Consider the following 19,890-nt stretch of genomic DNA (forward strand, 5'->3'; position numbering starts at 1 on the left):
GTTCTATTTATTCACAAGCCAGTAGTAATACCTTCAGCACAAGGTTTAGATCTTTTCCCGGAGCCAACAGCTTCCGGTCTTTTCAGAAGCGGGTTCTGCCGAGTTGGGGGAAGAGATATTACCCAGTTGTGTTCTCAGGTACTAACGTTCCCCTTGATAATGCTTGTCAAACGGGCACAACACCAGATACAGCCTTTTCAGGAAACTGTTTTTAACTGTCCACTAGAGGCTGTACTGAGACCAACAATGTCACTTTAGACCAACCCCGGGTTTAGACTGTAACGATCATTGCTTTTAAATGGAAAAAAAAAAGTTGTAGGAACGAGTAAGAGTGAAGAGTAGTAGTTCTATTTAAATAGAAATGTAGATTTGCATGGTATTTCAAAATGTGAGAAAAAAATAATTTCCGGGGTTCTGCACCTTCCTAGTTAGTATACTTATTTTTATGTAGCATGTTGGCTCTATAACACAGTTGCTCATAAGCCGACACACTTCTCCTGGTGACTCTGTATCCTGCTTCAGTTGGTGACTAACCGTTAGGTCATAAGTAAACTCCGCCAGGTTTCTCAGATACAGCTTACAGTCAATAGCGGTGGCTTCCAGAGAGAAACTTACGTGGAGGGATCATATTTCTAGACAGTAGGTTCCAAGCACCTGAAGAAGGTCAAATGCTTCTCCGACCCCTACTTGTCTTCCAGAAGTATCTTCAGCAAGGAGAACGCTGCACGCTGCACTGAGCTCCCGTTAGCGTGGCTGTGCCTGTTCTTCCTCCAGGGGCCATACCTGTCGGCCAGGTGCACCTCTCCAAAGAGGATTCTTTGCCCTGAACTAACTCCTGGCAGTGGTATCGCGCAGAGGCGGGGCGCTGGGGTGCAGCAAGCCGCACACAAACATTGAGTCCAGAGGAAGTGCTTCAGCGTGGATTCACGAAAACTGCCGTTTGATGCTCGGTTCGCTTTCTCTAGCTCCTTCACTGGTTACCTCATTTCCGATTAAATTAATGATCCCGAATTAGCTGCGAGAGAAGTGTCTATCAGGCCGGAGCTGGGTGCTCAACACCCCAAGCAGATTTCCGGACCTGCTGAAAGAGAAAGGAGGGCCAGGAGGTCGGCAGCTTTCACAGACAGCAAAGGTGAAGATGCACGTGCAGTGGGGGGAACCCCTGAAACTTTCCTGAGTTGCACGCAGGGGCAATCCCCGCGGCCTAGTGGTCTGGGTTCCCGAAGGCCGAAGCTACACCGGTTTGAGGGTTAATGTGCACCGCGGCTGGAGTCACCCTCTTGGACAATTCTCGGCGCGCCCGGGACGAAGGGCACGTCGGGATCGGAACTGGCCCACCTCCCCTCCCCTAGGGTATTTGAGAGGCTTGGAGCTGAAGGCCTACAGCCCTCGGAGAGTCCTCCAGGGAGCCCGAGTTGCGTCCCGCCGCCGATCTGTCCCTTTCAAGTAGGTGCAAGGACCGGGGAGCCGAGCGCGGACCGACCGGTCACTACTAAAATTACCTCATCGCCGCAGCTCCCCGCCCCTTTCCCAAACCTGGAAGAACTGTCCCCTCCGGTCCGCGTCTCCCCTCCCGCTACCCGCCACCCGATCCCGATCCCGTCTCGGGAAACGCGCCCGCCTTCCCGGGGCCGCCGAGCCCTGGCCGCGCGCACCGAAGGGGTAGAGGCGCCGGTGCTCACGGGGCTCCGAGCGGCTCGGCCAGCCGCCCGCCCGAGGGGGCCCCGCACCCCCGCCCCGGTTGGATCCAGAGCAGCGGCGGCGGCAGCCAACTGCTCCATATTTGGCCTCTATTACACATTTACATACTGGAGCGAGCGGGCGGGCGGGCGCGAGAGAGCGCGCGGGGGTGGGGGGGCCGGCGGCGGAGGGAGGAGGCCGGGAGGGGCGGGGGCAGGGGAGGCGGCGGAGCGAGCGGAGTGTACCGCAGACATCATTTCTACTACGGTGGCGGAGCCGTGCAGGACCTGCCTCACTGCAGGGGGAGCCGAGCGACCCCGTGGAGCCGCAGCCAGAGCCCCAGCAGCCGCGAGACTCCGCTTCTCTCCCTCTGCCCTCCCTCCCCACGCAACCCCAGATCCATTTACACTTTACAGTAAGTGGCTATTTTTTTTCTCCTCTGATTCTTCCCCCCTCCCCCCACCCCTTACCCCTTATTTAGGTGACCCCTCCGATCCCCGCTCCAGAGAGGGGCAAAAGCATTAACCAGCAAACAAACCCCAAACCCCAGTCGGCGGCACGGAAAACAGCTGGAAGAGGAGCGAAGGAAATCGACGCGTCGTGTGTGTGTGTGTGTGTGTGTGTGTGGTGTGTGTGTGTACATACAGCCTAATCCGGCGCCAGCCTCCCGGGCCGACACCCGCATCTGGGCGCAGGGACGGCCGGCAGGAGGGCTGCCGGGGGCGCGGGCGCCCGCCGGGCGAGGGGGCGCGCCCGGGCTGGGGGCGCGGGCGGGGAGAGCAAGCGTGGAGGGCCGTGTCCGCCTCCCTCGGGGCGGCGCAGGGGGAGGCGGCGGCGGCCGGGGTCGCGCTGTCCCCTCCTCCCGCCGCCCCCTCCTCATCCCTCTCTCCGGAGGGGCGGCGGGAGCGCGAGGGTCTGGCGGAGGGCTGGGCTTCCTCGAGGAGGCAGTCTGGCCTCGGCGCTGGGGTCGGCGCTGGGGCGGTGGTCTCCCCGCGGAGGCCGGCCTCGGCGGGGGCGCGGCGGCGGCCCGGGTCGGGACTTTGCGCACAGCGCGGCCGGGCGCCTGGCGGTGGGCGCGGGCGTGCGGCTGAAGGGGCGGCCGCGGCCCTGGTGCCGCCGCCGCCGCCCTGTTGGTCCGACCGCTTCCTGATCTTGTTCACCCGCCGCCGCCCGTGGCCAGGAGCCCGCGAGCGCCCCGGGCCGGCGTCCCCGCCAGGAGCGGAGGAGCGGCGGCCGGCGCTGCCCTGCCTGCGCCGGGAGCGAAGGGCCGCGCGGCGGCCGAGGGCGGATGGAGCCGGGAGGAGGGGAAGGCGGCGGCGGCAGCGGCAGCGCTGAGGAGACGGGGCTGCGCCCTGGAGCCCCACCGCCTGCCTGCTCCGGGCCGGGCCGGAGACTCCGCCGCCTCCGTCGCCTTCTCCTACGTGGTCCCAGCGCTGCGCGCAGGCCAGCCCCGCAGGGGGGCAGGGAAGGGGCCGGCCGGGCGGAGCAAGAGGTGAGGCGGCGGCGGCGCGCGGCGTGAGTGTGAGTGAGCGAGTGCGTGCGTGTGTGTGAATACGTGTGCGCGCGGGGAGGGGGCGGCCCCCCTGTGGCCGCTGGGCTGAGTCCGCAGCGCCCCGACCCCTCGGCGCCCCCTCCCTCAGGCCGCCTTGTCGAACTGCGCGGGTGGCGCTTTCATTTTATTTCCGACCACGTAGGGGGCTGCCTGGAAGCGGTGAAACAATTCAGGTTTTCTAGGGAGATTGAGCAAGAACCTTCCTGGGGGGTGGAAGTAGGGTGGTGCTGGAGATCCTGCCAGAGCAAAAAATTCCGTCTTCTAAGGACTGTGGGGTTCGGGTCAATCCCGTGGCTGCTCTGTTTTATTTTGCTTTCTTAGTATATAATCCCGCAGATAAGAGGGTAATATAAATACTTCGGAAGATTGGGAAATTGCTGAAGAGTAGTAAGGGCAAAGAAAAAAAAAAAGCAGCAGAAAGCTGGTTATATAATGCGCGATGTGGCTAACGAGAACGGCAAGCTATTTTTGTTTACCGTATGCTGTGCGGTAGGGACTCTTCCAAACTGGTTCTGTCCCCGAAGAGATTCTTAGCTTCTCTGTGAGATCCACAGGATACAATTAGCAAAATTAGAAGACCCTATTACATCCACAAAATAAAAACTAATGCCTTCGAGTGGCAGGCTCCCAGCACACTCCGCCTGCATGCACGGGAATGTGCGTATGCAAATAAGTTCACCTTTGGCAATCTAGTAGTCACAGCTCAGTGACATTTGTGTTTTGTAATGCAGGCTGTTCTCAATTTTTAAACATCCTTACCTGTCGCATACAGCAGTGGGTATTGGTTATTTTTAGGCATAGCTGGTTTTCAACAGTGTTAGCTTAAGCCATTTCTACCTGCATTTTTTTAAGGAGCCCCGCAATTTCTGGAAGCCCCTGTTAAGCCCCCCTGTGTAGTCTGGTGACTGAAGGTAGTTTGATACTTGAGCTTTTATTGGAGTGAAGCATATGCCTGAGGATTATCACCAGAGAGAAGGACCAGAAAATCCTGCACATGAACCCTTGGAAAGGGATTGCACCATAACCGCTAATGCTGTGACATTAATCTCCTCTGATTGCCCTCTAACTGTGCATGCATCAGTCAATATTTTAGCAGCTCCACAGACGAATGGGCTTGCGTGCCGCTTTCTACAGAAAGCAGAGGTTGAAGGGCTCCCCTGAACCTCCTGCCTGCCTGTGTTTCTCATCATGTAGATACGTGTCAGTGGTGTAGGTTTTCGGTGCACTTACTCCAGCCCTGATCACTCATGTAATTAGATCAGGCTGCCATGGCAACAGACAGTGTTCCTTGTCCATTCAGGTGGGTTTGTCTTGTGCCTGGACTACTCCAAGCATTTCCTGCATAGCGTATGTGTGGTGCCCTTGCCAGACGAGAGACTTCACTGTTTCAGTTGTCTCTTTCAGATTTGGACAGGAGATACTGAATGAGGCTTCTAGCCACTCAGCATTTATAAAGGAGACCAACAAGCTGTTCTTAGTGGGTGCAGTTTGTAAATGCATCGCACCGGACAGTGAAAGGGGCCTGCGATCCTGCTGACGTTTTTGGTGAACAGATCAACAAGTATTTGGTGCTCCTTGGAAACCTTTGAGAGCTCACTAAAGCCACATTTCTTTTGCCATCGGGTGCCTTTGGCCTTGTAGACATTTAACCCTTTCGAGTGTGAAAGCATCCATCCATCCTTTAGAACCGAAGTTGCCAGTAGTCATGTCTAGTTCTCTAAAGGGTTTCCTCAGCGGAAGTAATTTATTAGGGGAGGATATCCCTCTGGTCACATTTCGGAACCTTACAGCTTTCATACTAACAAGAAATGGTACCAACTGCGGGCAGCCCTTTGGAGTGTATTATTCATGTTTCACTTGGATCTCTTGGCCTTGGTGGTTGGGTTGGTGGTAGTCAGCTAAAGGCTTGTCTCTCAGATGAGAGATGATGGAGGCCTACAGCTGGTAGGCTGATAATGTGTGGGGCTTTTGCACAGTGAACAACTTGTACTCTGTTTTGATCTAATTTACTGAGCATTTAATAATTTAGAGAACAGCATTAGTCCTTAAGTTGGCCAAGCAAAGAAAAATAATTTTGTTGCAAAAGAGAAAGGCAAGAAAAGTAGCTTTGGTTGCTGAAGCTCTGTGTTGCTCAGGATTATTTCAATGATCCTGACAGATGAAGGGAAACATAGTTGAGAATAATGTCTGGATTTAGTAGTGACCCTGCCAATCAGTGTACAGGTTTACAGCCCCAAAGCTAAATTGGTAAGTCCTTTTGTCCCTGGGGCTAGGATGGACTGAGTACTCTATGCTCTTCCCATGGGGTTCCAAAGGCTCTCCCATTTAGTGAGCTCATGCCATACATTGGTAACTTGATTGTGGCCTGCTCGGATCAAGTGTTGGCTGTAGTTAAAATGAGCTGTTTTTCTCTAGGAGGTAAATAATGAGAAACAGGAATATAAAATAAGTCACAGAGGTTTTATGTTTTTCATAACACCTTTGAGGCCCTGGATTTTATTTTGCAACATACAGAAAACTTTACTTGCAGTAAAACATGAACACGTATTTTTGATGGCACACATAAATTCATGCTAAAATAAGTGTGAAAAATGTACTTGATTGGGAACTGTGCATGTCAATATTTGCCTCTCTGAATTTCATTCTAAGAGGGTTTGGTAAACAGAAGTGATGCTTTATCAGAAATTCTGTAACCAGGCTCCAGGGCCTCTGAATTCAGACTTTTACAGAAAGTTTCAAGAAGAACTCTTTATTCCTGAGAGGGCTTTACTTACCAACATACCTTACTCCGTTGTCTCGAAGTCCTGGAAAAGGCTGGCCTTAAGAGATTATTAAAATATTAGTAAACACATTTCTATGATTCCTATTTTTGTTGTCATTACAGAACTTAAGGACTCACATTCCTTCTATATAATGTACCTTTGTTTTTTCTCCATTCTGAAATGTGGATTTTACTTTTCCACTTAAGCGTGCATGACACTTTCTGATGACTAACACATTCTAACACCAGCTCATTTTGTTTATTAGAAGTTAGTCAATAGACCTATTTTACTAAAACTTGAAATTTCATAAATGTAGGTAGGAGTGAATGCTCATTCTTTGAATGATAGTTGTCTGAAAGTAATACATGCTATAGTTTCTGAAAAGCTGAGTTCTTGCATGTGTGAAGTCACATAGTGCACCAAGACAGAATATCATTTTTAGTGGGGAGATAACTTGATTTCCATGGCTTTATATTTTCAGAGTAATTCAGTAATTTGAAGGACTGGCTTCTGTGAGAGATTGAAGTTCTTAACTGCTTCCCAGAACAGATTTAGTTTTGGTCATACATACTTCTGAAGTTATCAGAAGTAGCCCCCCTTATTTTGTTAAAAGCATCAAAAATAATGAATTGTAGAGACCTCAATAGAGATAATAATTTCTGTTCCACAGCATTATATACAGGACTGCCTTTTTTTTTAAAGAATGAATTTTATAGTCATCAGTTATGCTGTTCAAATTTCAGTTTCACTTAATTCAGTTTAAGAAGATACTCATTCAAAATTACTTTCGGAGATGATACAATAATGAGTATACCAAGTGATAGTTTTGGAGAATATTTTTAAATGTTGGCTGAAAGAGTTGTGATTGGATCAGGGATTTAAAAATATAAATAAATGCTTAAACTTACAGAAGTAATAAAAAGAATTAGGTAAGTAATCTTTATTTGTGGGAACAATTTAAAAAATCCTTTTCTTATTTCCTAATTTATGTGTTTTGTCTTTACCAGTGTAGTAATATATTTTATAATCCTTACAAATCTGAACTTTTCAGACTAAGTGCATCCTAGATGCACTAAAATATGTTGAGAACTATTACAGGCAAAAAGGTAGCCAGCATTATATTTCTTTGACATACTTGATGTTAGCAGAAATGTTTCATTGATTTTCCTGTAATTTTTAATGCATCCCATTTGAGGAGTAATGAAAATGCAATGATAATTACTGTTACATAAGCAAAAATTCTGTCCTACCTGAAAATCACTTTTCAGAAAATTGACTGTAATGTAATCAGAATTTAAGACTTAAGGGGGCAGAGGTTCCCCTGATTATGGTGTTTTGGTTCAGGCTCAGAGGAATTCTTTTTTCCACTTTCCTGCTCTTAAATGTGACACATTTTGAGGGAGTTATTTAGCAGAAGGTTTTAGTGATAATTGTCATAGCTGCTAACCCGTAAGCATATATGCTTCTGACATTCAAAGGAACTGTATTTTTCTGTCCCTATGTTTTGGCAGATTTTCTTTTGTTGCATCCTTAGCTTTGGCCTACTTCTCTGCAAAGTATTTATATGATCTCTTGTACTTACATTATTTCTGTATTATCTCCTCTTCACTGACCACTGCATCAGTATTATTCAAGCCATCTTCCTTAGTAATTTTCCATTATTAACAGTATTGTGTTACATTGCTCTGTTGTGCTTTTTAAATATTAGATATTTCATCTTTAGTGTATATGTTGTACAAAACATTCCATAGGTTATTTCTTGTGTATTGTGCATATGTTTTGTCAATGAATCCCCTCTGCCTTGCTTTTATCCTTGTCTTTCTTCCTGCTAATGGCATATAGCAAGTTCACTCTTTCAATTATTCTAAACTGGTGTAGCAACACAAATCCTTTTGAAATAAGTAGGCACACAGATGTGAGGGTAAATTAATATTTTACAGCATTTGCATCATGTTTGACTGTTCTCTGCACTTCAACAGAACAGGAGGAGACTGTAATTTGGACTCTGTAAAAGCTTATCTACCAGGTGATATGTAAATAGGATTGTGTGCACACACATCAATATACAAGCAAGTATTCTCTCAACTGTTAGCTCCAAGAGCAAGTCCCATCTGCAAATCCATAGTACCTGCACGTTGTTCAAAAATTATCAAGTGTTTTGATGCTTCATATGAGAAGTTACTGGATAAAATCCAAACACCCCCCCTTAAAACAAGTACTGCATAATAATAGAATTTTATGAGCTTCTGTTTAACTTGGTCACTACATTCGCAATTCAGCATGCTTTTTGTGGAGAGAGAGTGTCTTTGAAGGACTGCGAGATGTTGTAGTCTGGGATAGCTTATGTATGCACAGCTTGCATGTGGGGAAACCAAGGGCTAGAAAACTTCTTTTCCTGTCCTAGGCATGCAGTAGATGCTTAAATCAGTACTTGGTGAATGGATTCGTTAGAAGTCAGACTGCTTTGGCTAGTATTTGTTACTTTGAAAAGCGTTGGAAAGCAATTGAAATTATTTTCCTTTCCAGCTGGGCTGGGCTCTTAAAAATAGTGAAGTCTATGGATGAAAATAATCGTCACTACTGAGGTGTGTTGCCATCTACCCAAGGATAATTGGCTCGCTTACCTGTTTACAGATTATTCACGCTGGAGATCATGTTCCTAGCTCCAGAATAGTTTCTTTCTGTCACTCAATATAATCCTGGGCCTTCTCCTTCCTACTGTTACCTGGCGTGGGCTTAGGAAATCCAAAGTAAATTTAAAATTAGCCTAGACAATAGGTCAGCTCCAGCAATCAAAGACTGAAAATCAGTCTAGCAATGATTAGTTTGGGGGTTATTTTATAACAACTGAGCTACTGATTCTTTCTTCTTAATGTGGACAATTGGGAATTCCCAGTATTTAAAAATATTACTTGAATATAGGACTGAAAACTATGTTAGAAGAACAAGTCCTCAACTTCTTCCATTTCTATGCATAGGTCTTTACCTCACAAAAACTACTACAAGCACCCAGTTCCCCGATGGAAAGGTATATGGAAGATTTATTCATTCTTTCTTTCATTCATCCATTCACATTTCCACTCATTCATTGATAATGGATAATTTGTAGTTGACCATGTGAAGGGCATTGTGGCAAAATAGAAATGAAATAGATGTACATTGAATAATTAAATAATTTAAAGTGTAGCAGAAAGTCTAGTGAACATATGCAGACTTTAAACATTTTTTTCTGCATTTGATACGTTTTCTATCCCATTAGACTGGTATGCTAATAAGTATTCTTTCATGATTGTCTCTCAGGTTGCATGTTGATAGTAATATAGGCCATGTTAAAATTAGACACTGGCTCAATTGCTATTCAGTTCATGCCCATCTTCACCTGATATATTCCCATGATTACCAGCATGGGCTTATCAGATGATTGGTTGGAATCATTAAAGAAAAGAATGACAGTAGTTGGCTCAAATGGGGAGACCAAGCTCTTAATTTGATGAAAGGGATGACGTTTTTTGTGTGTTGGCCTCCCTCCAAGCCCTGTTGAATAAAACCAGACCTGCGTTTTGAACTGGCTAGTATCTGGGTAATTTGCATAAAACCAAGAGCAAAATTTGATGTTCTTAAATTTTAGGTTTCAGTGCATAGGCACTTTAAGGTGGAATTGTTTTTTAAAGCACATTGTTCTGTTTTTCATTTTGGATTTCCTCTTCTGCACCCCCTGGACCACTGCAGGAACATCGTGCAGCAAACCACCGGTGGTCCATTCAAGCTGCAGTTTTGTTTTGTCATCCGTGTACACCTGTCTCTTCCTCCGCTGCCACTGCAGGGAAGTGCGTCATGTATCAGGTGAGAGTTTTAGGATGCTCTCTAATTTCCATCTGAGGATAAAGTCTAACCTGGGGAAATTTTGCCTTCTAGTCATGCTTTAAGACTTTGTGGACTATTTAATATAATTGTCTTTGCAAGCTACATTACATGGGAAATTGAGGACTTGCCGAGAGTGTTCTTTAAGACTTGGATTCAAGTATCTTCCCTTGGTGGTTTAATATACTTGATGAATGAAGAAGCCTATATTTGACTTTGTGACGACTGCTTATTGCTTGTTGGGCTTGAACCTGATCAGTCACCTTCACTTAATATGATGAGAATGTTTTGCTACCAATCACTTATCATAAGTCACAGTCTCAATGTTGTAGGTTTTCATTGTGGAGTGAGATGTGTAGGGAGCAGGAACCCTGTTTGTTCAGTGGCGACAAGTATTTGTTGAATCTTGAATTTCTTTGTGTCTGTTTGGATTTTACAACTTCCTGATTTCCTCCCGCACAGTAAGTTTTTCTGGCCTGGAGAGTCATGCAGACACAGGGTTCATGCTGGGTTGATGACTCATGGTTCTCTATTGAAGAGAGATCAACAGAATACTGCCTGAAGAAATCAGGGGACATGGAAGTTAGAGAGAAGTTGGGGCAGTGTGGGATTTAAAACACAGGCATATTCAACCTAAGGAGATTGTGAAATTGACCCCCTCTTTCTGTTACCTTGGGATCAGTCTTGCTAAAAACTGTGGAAATAGACTGGTTAATTCAGACATTCCCTGACTGGACAAAAGAATCATCTGGAGAGCTTGAAAAAAAAAAAGAGAGAATTTAGAGCTCCACCTACTGAATCAAAGTGAACCTTAATGGTCTCTTAGAATCTGAGACACTCCACAGGTTTGGATTGGCTGCTCTGTCAGGCAGTTCTTCCTGAGCTGTGCTCTGTCCCTTACTTGGTGAGACGCACCATCTATGCTTGGGAAACCATGTGCACAAAAATCTGGGCTTTCAACTGGTCGTTAAGAGGCGGATATTTGCTTTACTAGAATGTTCACTTTAAAAATGATTCAACGGATTTCTCTAAGTACAGTGCACCCTCTCCACACCTGAGATCCTGTTTTTATGAAGTGAAATATAAAGTCCCTGGTATCTGAGACAAGAACGCAGGGCTCTGAGTCCAGCTTGTCTGGATTTAACCTCTAGAGCTACCATACCACTCTGTCTTTGGGCCACCTATAACCTTCCTGTGCCCCAGTTTCTTTGTGCATACGATGGAGACAGTACTAGAACTTTCTTCTTGGGCTGCTGTGAGGATGGAACGAAATCACATATGCGTACTGGGTAGAATAGTGCCTGGCGTGTGTGGTTTGTGATCCATGAGCATAAGCTATTGTTGTGGTCAGGTGACTTGTTTCTTGACAGGGTGACTGTAATGTTCTTGCCTTGCGATGGCTGCTCCTGGGCCACACATGTCCAGGAACAAGTAAACATACCTTGGTCTTTGGACCAACGCGGCAGATCTGCAGCTCTGCAGAGCAAATGAGCCTTTTATTTATTTTTCTGAATTTTGTGCTAGTCCAGCTTTCTTGCTGTGGTAGGATGCATATGTGTGGGTTTTTTATGTTGTAAGATGAACTGATAAGTTGCACGCATAAATGAGGTTGTTTGTGGTCGGAGTAAAAACAAACCAAGCCTGTAGTGGCTGAAGTACAAGGCTTGGAAAGGGTAGTCCTATGAGTCCTATGTGGAGGAGGGAGGAAGTGATCACAAACATTATATCCTTGCGAAATGTAGAACTGGGTATTTTATATTTTATTGGCTGTGGGTTAGGGAGCTGTTCTTTAAAAGGAAATAGAATAAGCTGGAGTTACGTGCAGAGGTCTGGAAAGTGAGGCAATGCCTTATTCCCGCACTCTCTCTTACGGGTGTTGCCTGTTTTAACAGTTATATGCCAGGCAGAAAATCCTCCCATCTAAGTTTTTAGGGAAGTAGTTTAATTGCTCGTATGTTTAATGCATATGCAAATTTTCTACCCTGTGGTGTTCAAAAGAGAATTTTACTGTGTAAAAACAGACGTAAAAAATACAGGCATTGTATTTCTTGGTCATATGTGCAGTGCATTGAGAAGAAACTGAGGTGTTTAAAGCATATTAAGCATATCTAAGTGTCTTATTGAACACTCAGGTTGTTTAATTGGCAAAGTTCAGTCACCCTGAGTTTTGAGCAGCTGACATTTTCTGTTGATTGCATGTAAATGACACAAACATTATCTAAACATTTTGCTTACATTATGGCCTCATTACAGTCCTTGCAGTAAAAAATTAAAACCTATTTATTTCTGGTGCTGGTTATTTTGTGAATATGATATAGCAAAGTATGACCTACCCTGTTCACAGGCACTGTCTATGTGAAGAATTCATTCATTTATTCACTGTGTATTTTTTAAAATGACTACATGGGAATGGAAAATAAGAGCTCCCAGAAGGAGGTTATATTCTTCGTGGTCAGGTAGGGGACATAGGAAATACTATGAAATTACCAATCCACAGCAGAACAGGTGGGTTGTACTTACTGGGGTAAGGAATTCAGGGGAACGATGCTGAGGGGGATGACGAGGGAAGTTAGAGGAGGAGGGATCATTTGAGCTCAGCTCTGAAGCTGGTCAGCATTTTTGCGGGAGGAGACAGCTAGAGCTGGGGAGGGTTGGTAAGTGGTGCGAGTGCCTGGTTGGTGACTGATGAAGCCATTCAGGCTGAAGCACAGGGGCTGCCGGACCTCTGAGGTGCTGGAGTCTGGCGGGAACGAAACTGCTGAAAGGTCAGGTCTGGAGATAAATTTGGAGGAGCCCTTGGCATAAAAGTGATCCTTCCAATTGGCTTTGTGTTCTTGCATCTGGCAGAAAGTTAGACAGGAGGGGATGACTGTGTTTCAGGAAGACATGAGCTGGTGTCGAACACGCAGAGAGAAGGTGAGGGGGTTGCGCAGAAGGGAGCTGGGCAGGTGGTGTGGCACAGCCTCTTTGTGACATGCAGTGCAGGGAGGGTGAGTGGGGAAGTGGGTGGATAGTGGGGGGGTCTTCCCTAGAAGCTCAGGCACCTTGGAAACTCAGTGCATTACAGCAGCTCAATGAAGTCTTGTTGAAACCTGTATTCCTTTAAGACCTTTAAAAAAAATAGGAACTTGAGTTAATTTTAGCTAAATCTAATATGTGTGTGTATGAAAATGAATGCCGCTTTTGAAATTCAGCACATGCAATATCTCTTTTCATTTAAACAAATGATCCCTCTATTTTCCTCTAAACAGTTATATTAAGAAGATTTTCAGTAAAGCCCTGTATGTGTTAACAATTCCAGTTTTTCCTTTGATCTTTTCCATGGTTGATTTATTCATCTCATGTGATTGTGTAAATCACATTGTACCATTTACTTGACTCTGGAGCAGTTGTTCATTTGTGGCAATTCATTTACTGTACTTTGATAAATCACATTAATGTGGGTATGTTTTGTAACTTTAGAGGCTCTTCAAGAGGCTTGATGTAGCTCTTAAATGTGATATATATATTACTATATATACATAAACACACACACACACACACACGCTAGGCACAGTTCTCTGGACAATTTGGCTTCCCACTTATGCTTTATAGAAAATAAAGAAATAATAGAATTGGTGAACCTTGAGTCTGGAGTGAAAGATCCTAAGATTACGTGGCCCAAAATGAAGGAGAAGGATGGGAGTGGCCTGGTTACATCGCTGTTAGTGGGTAGACAGTTTTAATATAATTAGAGAAAATTCGGGGATTATTTAAGTTTTTTTTATTTTTTGACCTGAGTTATTTAGATGGTTGTCTGTATTTCCCAAAATGGCTCAGAATGAGGCAGACAGAGACTTACCTACCTTTCATAAAAGATGGTTAGGACAGGAGGAAGAGGGATGGAAAAACAGCTCGAGGGGCAGGTCATTCTGTCTGCAAACACTGAATGAGCATCTAATGTGTGAGAGGCATTATACCAGCTGGGCCCTAAAGGAAATGTGGGGATGTTCAGTTGTTCACACTTACTGTGCATTAACTCACTTACTCCTCACTGCAGTCCTTTACTAGGCCTATCATTATCTTCATTTCACTGGTGAGGAAACTGAGGCACAGGGAGTTATTACTAATTTGCCCAGGGTTGCAGGTATTAACTGGTAAAGTGGTGCTTGGATCCCGGCCTGTCCTCTTAGCTGCTGCCATGCATGGTGTCTGAAGCCCCGAGCCTCATCCTCAGAGGTGCTGTCGCAGGTCCGGAGCAGGCACAGGTTCCTGGGCGATGGGCCTTTCCTTTGGTACTTGTGTGTCTGCTCAGTAGTCACATCCAGGCTGTCCCTGTGGTGTTTTCACCCTTTCCTTTGCTCTCCTCATACCTCCCTGAGATTCCTACACACTTTCAATAATTATTAATTGAAGAAAATGCTGATGGTGCAATATGTTTATCTGTGTTCCAGCAGATTGGCTTCAGCTGGGCTCTAAGTGTTGGGCATCAAGTCCCAGCAAGACGATGAACTTTTGACTCTTCAGAGAGCTCCCCTGGGTCATTGCTCAGCTTGCAGGATCGGCAGATAGCAACTGTTTATCTCTCCAGTGTGATAGGTGGTGGGGTGGTGCAGAATGCGAGCTCTAGGAACAAAACGTGGGGTGAAAGGAGGACACACCTCAGTCAGGGCGGACCCCGGAGCTGAAGCCCCCTGTAGCCGCCCCTCCCAGGTGCTCGTCTCCTCGCTTTCACTGAACCACTGGATGAACTGAACGGTCTGGTGCCACAAGGGTAGAGAAGCAAGGTCACTTTTGCCTTCCGTTAGGGGAGGCCGGTTTGTCTTCCTTGTGCTGAGTAAAAATCACCAAGGATTATAAAAAAATGTCTTTGGAGGCAACGTCTTTCACTTTATAGACACATGGAACAGAAGGGGACTTGGGATTTACTACTATCTGTGTGCTTGCCTGGCAGCCCCAGCCCACATCCCAGCTGTAATCATATGCGATGCATTTTTATTTACAGATTAGGAGGCTCTGACTCTGACATATGACTAAGCGGGAAGCTCCTCCCTACAACAGTTGTATGTCATCTGCTTCAGAGAACTAATTGCTTGGCAATTCCCCTTTGGTAATTCCCTCTTTATTTTCTGATGAGTTACTTAACAGTGATGGACTTGTTGAGCAGAGCATTGAGTTTACTGTGTGCTCCAGAAACTCCACTGTAGGCCTGGGGGATATGTTTTTCGAATTCTGTTTAGCTTTACTGAAGGAACACTGAAACCGTTATATGGGCTGGTAATATTTCGCTCAATACTAGGTTAAACACTGAGCCGTGTGTAATTTTCCAAAAGAAATTAAAACCAGGCTTCTTTAAATGTGCCCATGTGCATTTAAAAATTATTAAAAAGGAATTTAATATTTATAGAATGTATAATACTCTTTAAAAAATGTGATTGAAAATGGACCAGCTTTCCAGTACGCTGCAGAGGGAATGTGGTGTGTTGAATGCAGTCGGACTGGGAGTTTGGAGACCGGATTCATTTCCTGCCCCATAGTACTGCTCACTGTGCCTCACTGGGCCTTGGTTTCTCCATCTACAATACGCAAGGTGGTTGAAAGGAAATGATCACCCAGGTCCCTTCTGTCTCTAATACTGCACAGTTGCATGAATGATCTTGGCCCCCCAAGACCTTTGCTCTGTCAAACATCATTTGCTGCTGTTTGACTTTTTTGTATTTAAGTAGAATTTACATTTCAGCTATTATTGTGTCCTTGTTTACACAGGAAGTCGTCAGCGGGGCCTTGAATCACTGATGACCCAACTCTGTTAGTTTCAGGCTTTAATACTTTCTTTGCTCCTTTTCACTGTCCTTGCTACCAGGCCCCAGACAGCATCCATTTGGATGTGTTGTATACCTGGAGAGACTCTTTCAGGTAATTGGAGAGAAATTCAGGTAAAAGGAGACTGCAGAAGCTCTGCTCTTCCTGCAGCAATATCAGGATCATATTCTGCTTTTAATCTGCAAGTAGAAACCCTTGTTGATGTCATTTTGTTTTACCTCCAGGTGCAAGTTTGAGTCTCAAGGTAATTCCTTTTCTCCCCTGCATCACCTTTTCCATTTTGTGTGTGCAGCATTACCATTGTCTTCCTGGTTAATTTATAAGCAGTTCCTACTGATGTCTCTGGATTCATTGCCATTTGAATAGTTTCTTTAGGTAGCGAGAGCAAATAGGGGAGGCTGACATGGAAGACAGTTTTATCTTGTTTGTTCGTGGGCAGAGAGGCCGGGAAGAGGCAGTACCTGCAAGTGCTTAAAAGGGAGGGCTTCGAAGATGGAGACTAAGGCTTAATTCTGGCTCTGGCTGCTTAATTGTGTGACCCAGGCCACATTTCTTAAATCTGTGATGCTCCATTTCCTTACCTGTAAACTAACGATATGTTAACAACATCTGTCTTCCAGAATTGTTGGAAGGAGCAAATGAGCATTTGTTATATATATTGCATATGATAGGATCCCAGTACATAATAAAAAGAAAGAAAGGAAGGAGGAAGGGAAGAAAGTAAAGGGAAGGCATAGTATTTAAGAGCTGGAGAAAAAGTAAAACAAAAGCTAAGCAAAGAGCTGTGTCTTTGGAGGTACTTGGGGAGGAGGAGGAGGCCCTCAGAGCTGTTGTGGGCAGGGTTTGAATCCCAAGTGGACCTTTGAAACTTGGTAAGGCCTAGATGCTCTCCACTGGTCTGGGTGTGACAGTCTCAGCAGAGTGATGCACTCCACAGAAGGGCGTGTTAGCTACTACAAGACTGATAGAAATTTTACATTTTAAACATTGGGTGGTTGCCTGTACATTACAACAAAAGAAAATCACTAAGAGCCAAAATTCTCTTTGATTCCACCATCCCAGTCTGTAAATCATGTTCACATTGTGGGTTGTCTTCTAGTTCTTAACAATTTAATTTATACCTTTTTCCCATTTTGCTTTTTCCATTTTGCATAAACATTCTCATTTGGAACCTAGACTTTACAGTTATCATGTGCAAGGATTACATAATATTTTATCAAGTTGTATCTTAAGTTCTGTGTTATTAGTGGATGTTTGAGTTGTTTCTAATTATTGACTGTCATAAAGCTGCAGTGACTATCTTTGTACACTTAAGTATTTACCGAAGATGCAGTCACTTCAGGAAGCTTATTTAACCCACAGTAGAGGGGACTTGCTCTGAATCACTTTGTGAAAGGCCTTTACCAATTTGCATTGTTAGTAATGATATGTCATTGTATCTTGCTTGCATCAACTGATCAGTTGTATTTTTTGGCTAATTCAGTTTAGTTGAAAAGGTGCCTTCCCCTCTCAATTCTAGAACATTTCCATATATGTTTATTTATTAATTTTCTTTTACACAATTAGTCAATGTGAGCCTTGATATTTTCTAGTCTGTATGAGCTTTATGTGTTCTAGATGTTGGTCTTTTTTAAAGTCGTATTTACTGCAACAATTTCCCCAGTCCAATTTTCTTTCACTTTGGTTCTGTTACTTTTTGTTGTGTGAAAGTTCTAGTTTTCATATGACCTGTTTCTCCTCCCTCAGTGATTGTACCTGGGGCCAACCTGGAAGGAAGAAGTGAGAGTACTGCAGCTTACATTCTGCACCCAGCAGTGGCTGGGCTTTGCTGGGAAGAGTTTTAATTCTCATCTGCCCACTGCTGCCCTGGGGAACTGTTCCCTGTTGACACCTTAGAGCTTTCTGTTGCCCAGGGCCCCTTTCCTCTTTTCCTCCCACCTCCTCTTCACACCCTGACCTTTCCCCTGGCTGGTCCAGTTTCCTAGCTGTTTGGTCTCCCCTGCCCACCTTTGGGGTTCTCTACTCTCTGCCACTGACCAGGGAATCCCCCAGGGAGCCCTGCATGGGAGCCGTGCCGGAAGCTGTGTAGCCTCCCTCACTTGCTCCTGGAGAGATCAATCAGGCACTTCAGGGCTGGCAAAGTCCAGCTGTTATCCAAGGGTCCTGGGTTGCGTTCTTCATACTTTTCGCTCCTGTAGTCCTACCGGCTGCCCTGCTGAGGGTGGGACTTCTGGGGTTTGTTTTTTCCCAGGTTAGACTAGAGAAGCACACTGCTGCCCTGCTCCCTTCCTGCTGCAGCTCCTCCTCTGGGCAGGAGGGCAGGAGCAGTGTCCTAGTACTGAGCTGGGGGGAAGTCAGGTCTCAAGGTCTGAACTTGAGCTACTGGCTCAGCTGGGCTAGGGTGGTTGGGGGTGGTAGATCTCCTAAATGGACTCTTGTTCTGGACCAACCTGTTTTCTCCTCTGAAGCCAAAATGAACATTTCTTGCTATTAGATGTCTGTTTTCCTCTACCCCTCCCCTGTGCTCAGAATAAAGTCCAGAAACCTCAAGCTGGCTTGGCAGGTTTGGACGACCTTGCTCATCCCTTCCGCCACCCTACCATTCTTCCACTGCCCCTTACTCACTTCAGTTCAGTCACGTAGCTTTTCCTCCTTAGAAAGGCCTTGCTCTCTTGTATTTCGGCTTTTAGTCATGCTGTTCCTCCTCCTCACCGTCGGACCCCCCTCTCCTACCTGTCTGGCCAACTTGGACTCATTCTTAAAATCTCAGCTCATAGTCCTTTCCTTAAGGAGCCCTGGGGCTGAGCTTTATGCTGCCTGTCTGGCTTCCAGAGCCCTCACTTCTTCTCCTTCTCAGACACCTTGTATCCCCTTTGCTAGCTCAGTGGCAGCAGGGGCCTTTTGTTTTCCATTCTTGGCATTTGGTATCTAGTAGGTCTCCAATAAGTAGCAGCATTTCCCCTACAATGTGAATTTTTATGGTACAAATCAGATGTGATTCTGTCTGTTAATGAAGACCGTGCCTTATAAAACTGTGGTCTGGAAGCAGCATGAGGCCTCATGGACCACAGGGGTGGGAAAAGTTGTGGCATGTGTCTGAGTAGCTTTGTGTATCACAACAATGGTTGATGAAGGTAATGAAGATGCAGAAGAAGGCTGCACTACAGAGAAAGAAGGGAGAAAGAAAAGCCCAATGATGAATTGTCTGCAACAAAAGCTATGTGGAATGGAACACGGGATTTGCTCAGTGAGATTCAGCTTTTATAGTACTGTACTTATAACCACACAGAACACTACTATTACCAAATTCAGTGCAAGCAAAAATTCCTTGGTTTTTTCCAACTGTCTTTGTATTGAAAAAATTCCTATTGAATTTCGATTTCATGAGGATTCTTGGAAACACAACTATCGTGTTGAATGAAGGAGTGAATTTGAGGCTCACCTCCTTAACATCTGTTCTCTGGCCTTGATGAGTATTCCGTAAGTACTCTTGCAAGCCCCTCTCCAGCTCGGGTGAAAGTTCCGGTGAGGTGACTATCCCAAGGAGATCATTTTATCTGTAAGAGAGTACTTCTGGAGTCCTTAGCAAGGTTGGTCAAGTTGAAAGAGCACCTGTGCACAAGCCCACCCAGGAAGAAGAGCCTGATGGAAACAGGGGCATCCTGACTGTGCTGCCTGTGTCCCTTGGAGTCGGCTGACCCAGGTGGCCTTCCCCCTCCTCTCTGCTCCGTATGAGCTCAGCTAGAAGTTGCCCTGTTGGTGAGAGGTGAGGCTATGTTTTCCAGGTAGAGGGTGTCTGTTTATGGTCATTGATTTGAATGACTCTGCATCTTGACAGAAGGTCTCACAGGTATGGAAAAGGGATGCTGACATTAGCAACTGAGGCCTGGATCTTTTGTCCCCACAGCTCTTTCTACTTTGCTCTTTTCTGGCAAGTTCCTGTGCATGTGTGTGTGTGTGTGTGGTGGGGTGCCGGGGGCACAAAGGACCCTGGATGAGTTTTGTTTTGACCGTGCTTCCCTTTTCAAGGCTCCGTTTCTGGAGCCACCTTGATCACTGCAACCCAGACCATTGAGAAATTTGATCCAAGATGTGGCTCTTTTTGGGAGATAGTCTTTCTGTAAAGAGCTGGGAAAAGAATGTTTCCCTTTGGCAGCTGCCTCTGGTGCCTGATCTGACATTTGTCACAAGATCAGCAGGTTTTTTTTCATCTGTAAGTGTTCATAGGCCCAT

At 45.6% G+C, this 19,890-nt stretch overlaps 1 protein-coding gene across 8 annotated transcripts in view; it reads left to right on the forward strand.

Moving 5' to 3' along the window:
* The first annotated feature begins 1,927 nt into the window (after positions 1–1,927).
* The window catches only part of ATXN1 (ataxin 1), a 415,485-nt gene continuing 397,522 nt past the window's right edge, over positions 1,928–19,890 (forward strand). For 6 of the 8 annotated variants that reach the window (XM_073224631.1, XM_073224632.1, XM_036998464.2 and 3 more), the window contains exons 1-2: positions 1,928–2,095; positions 9,724–9,837. The gene's annotated coding sequence lies outside the window, so the exon portion shown is untranslated. Of the gene's footprint in view, positions 2,096–3,033; positions 3,173–8,972; positions 9,023–9,723; positions 9,838–19,890 lie in introns of those variants that run through there. The other 2 variants (XM_073224638.1, XM_073224639.1) reach the window with 2 other exon arrangements.

Source organism: Manis javanica, chromosome 16, assembly GCF_040802235.1.
Source record: "Manis javanica isolate MJ-LG chromosome 16, MJ_LKY, whole genome shotgun sequence".
Lineage (NCBI taxonomy): Eukaryota > Metazoa > Chordata > Mammalia > Pholidota > Manidae > Manis > Manis javanica.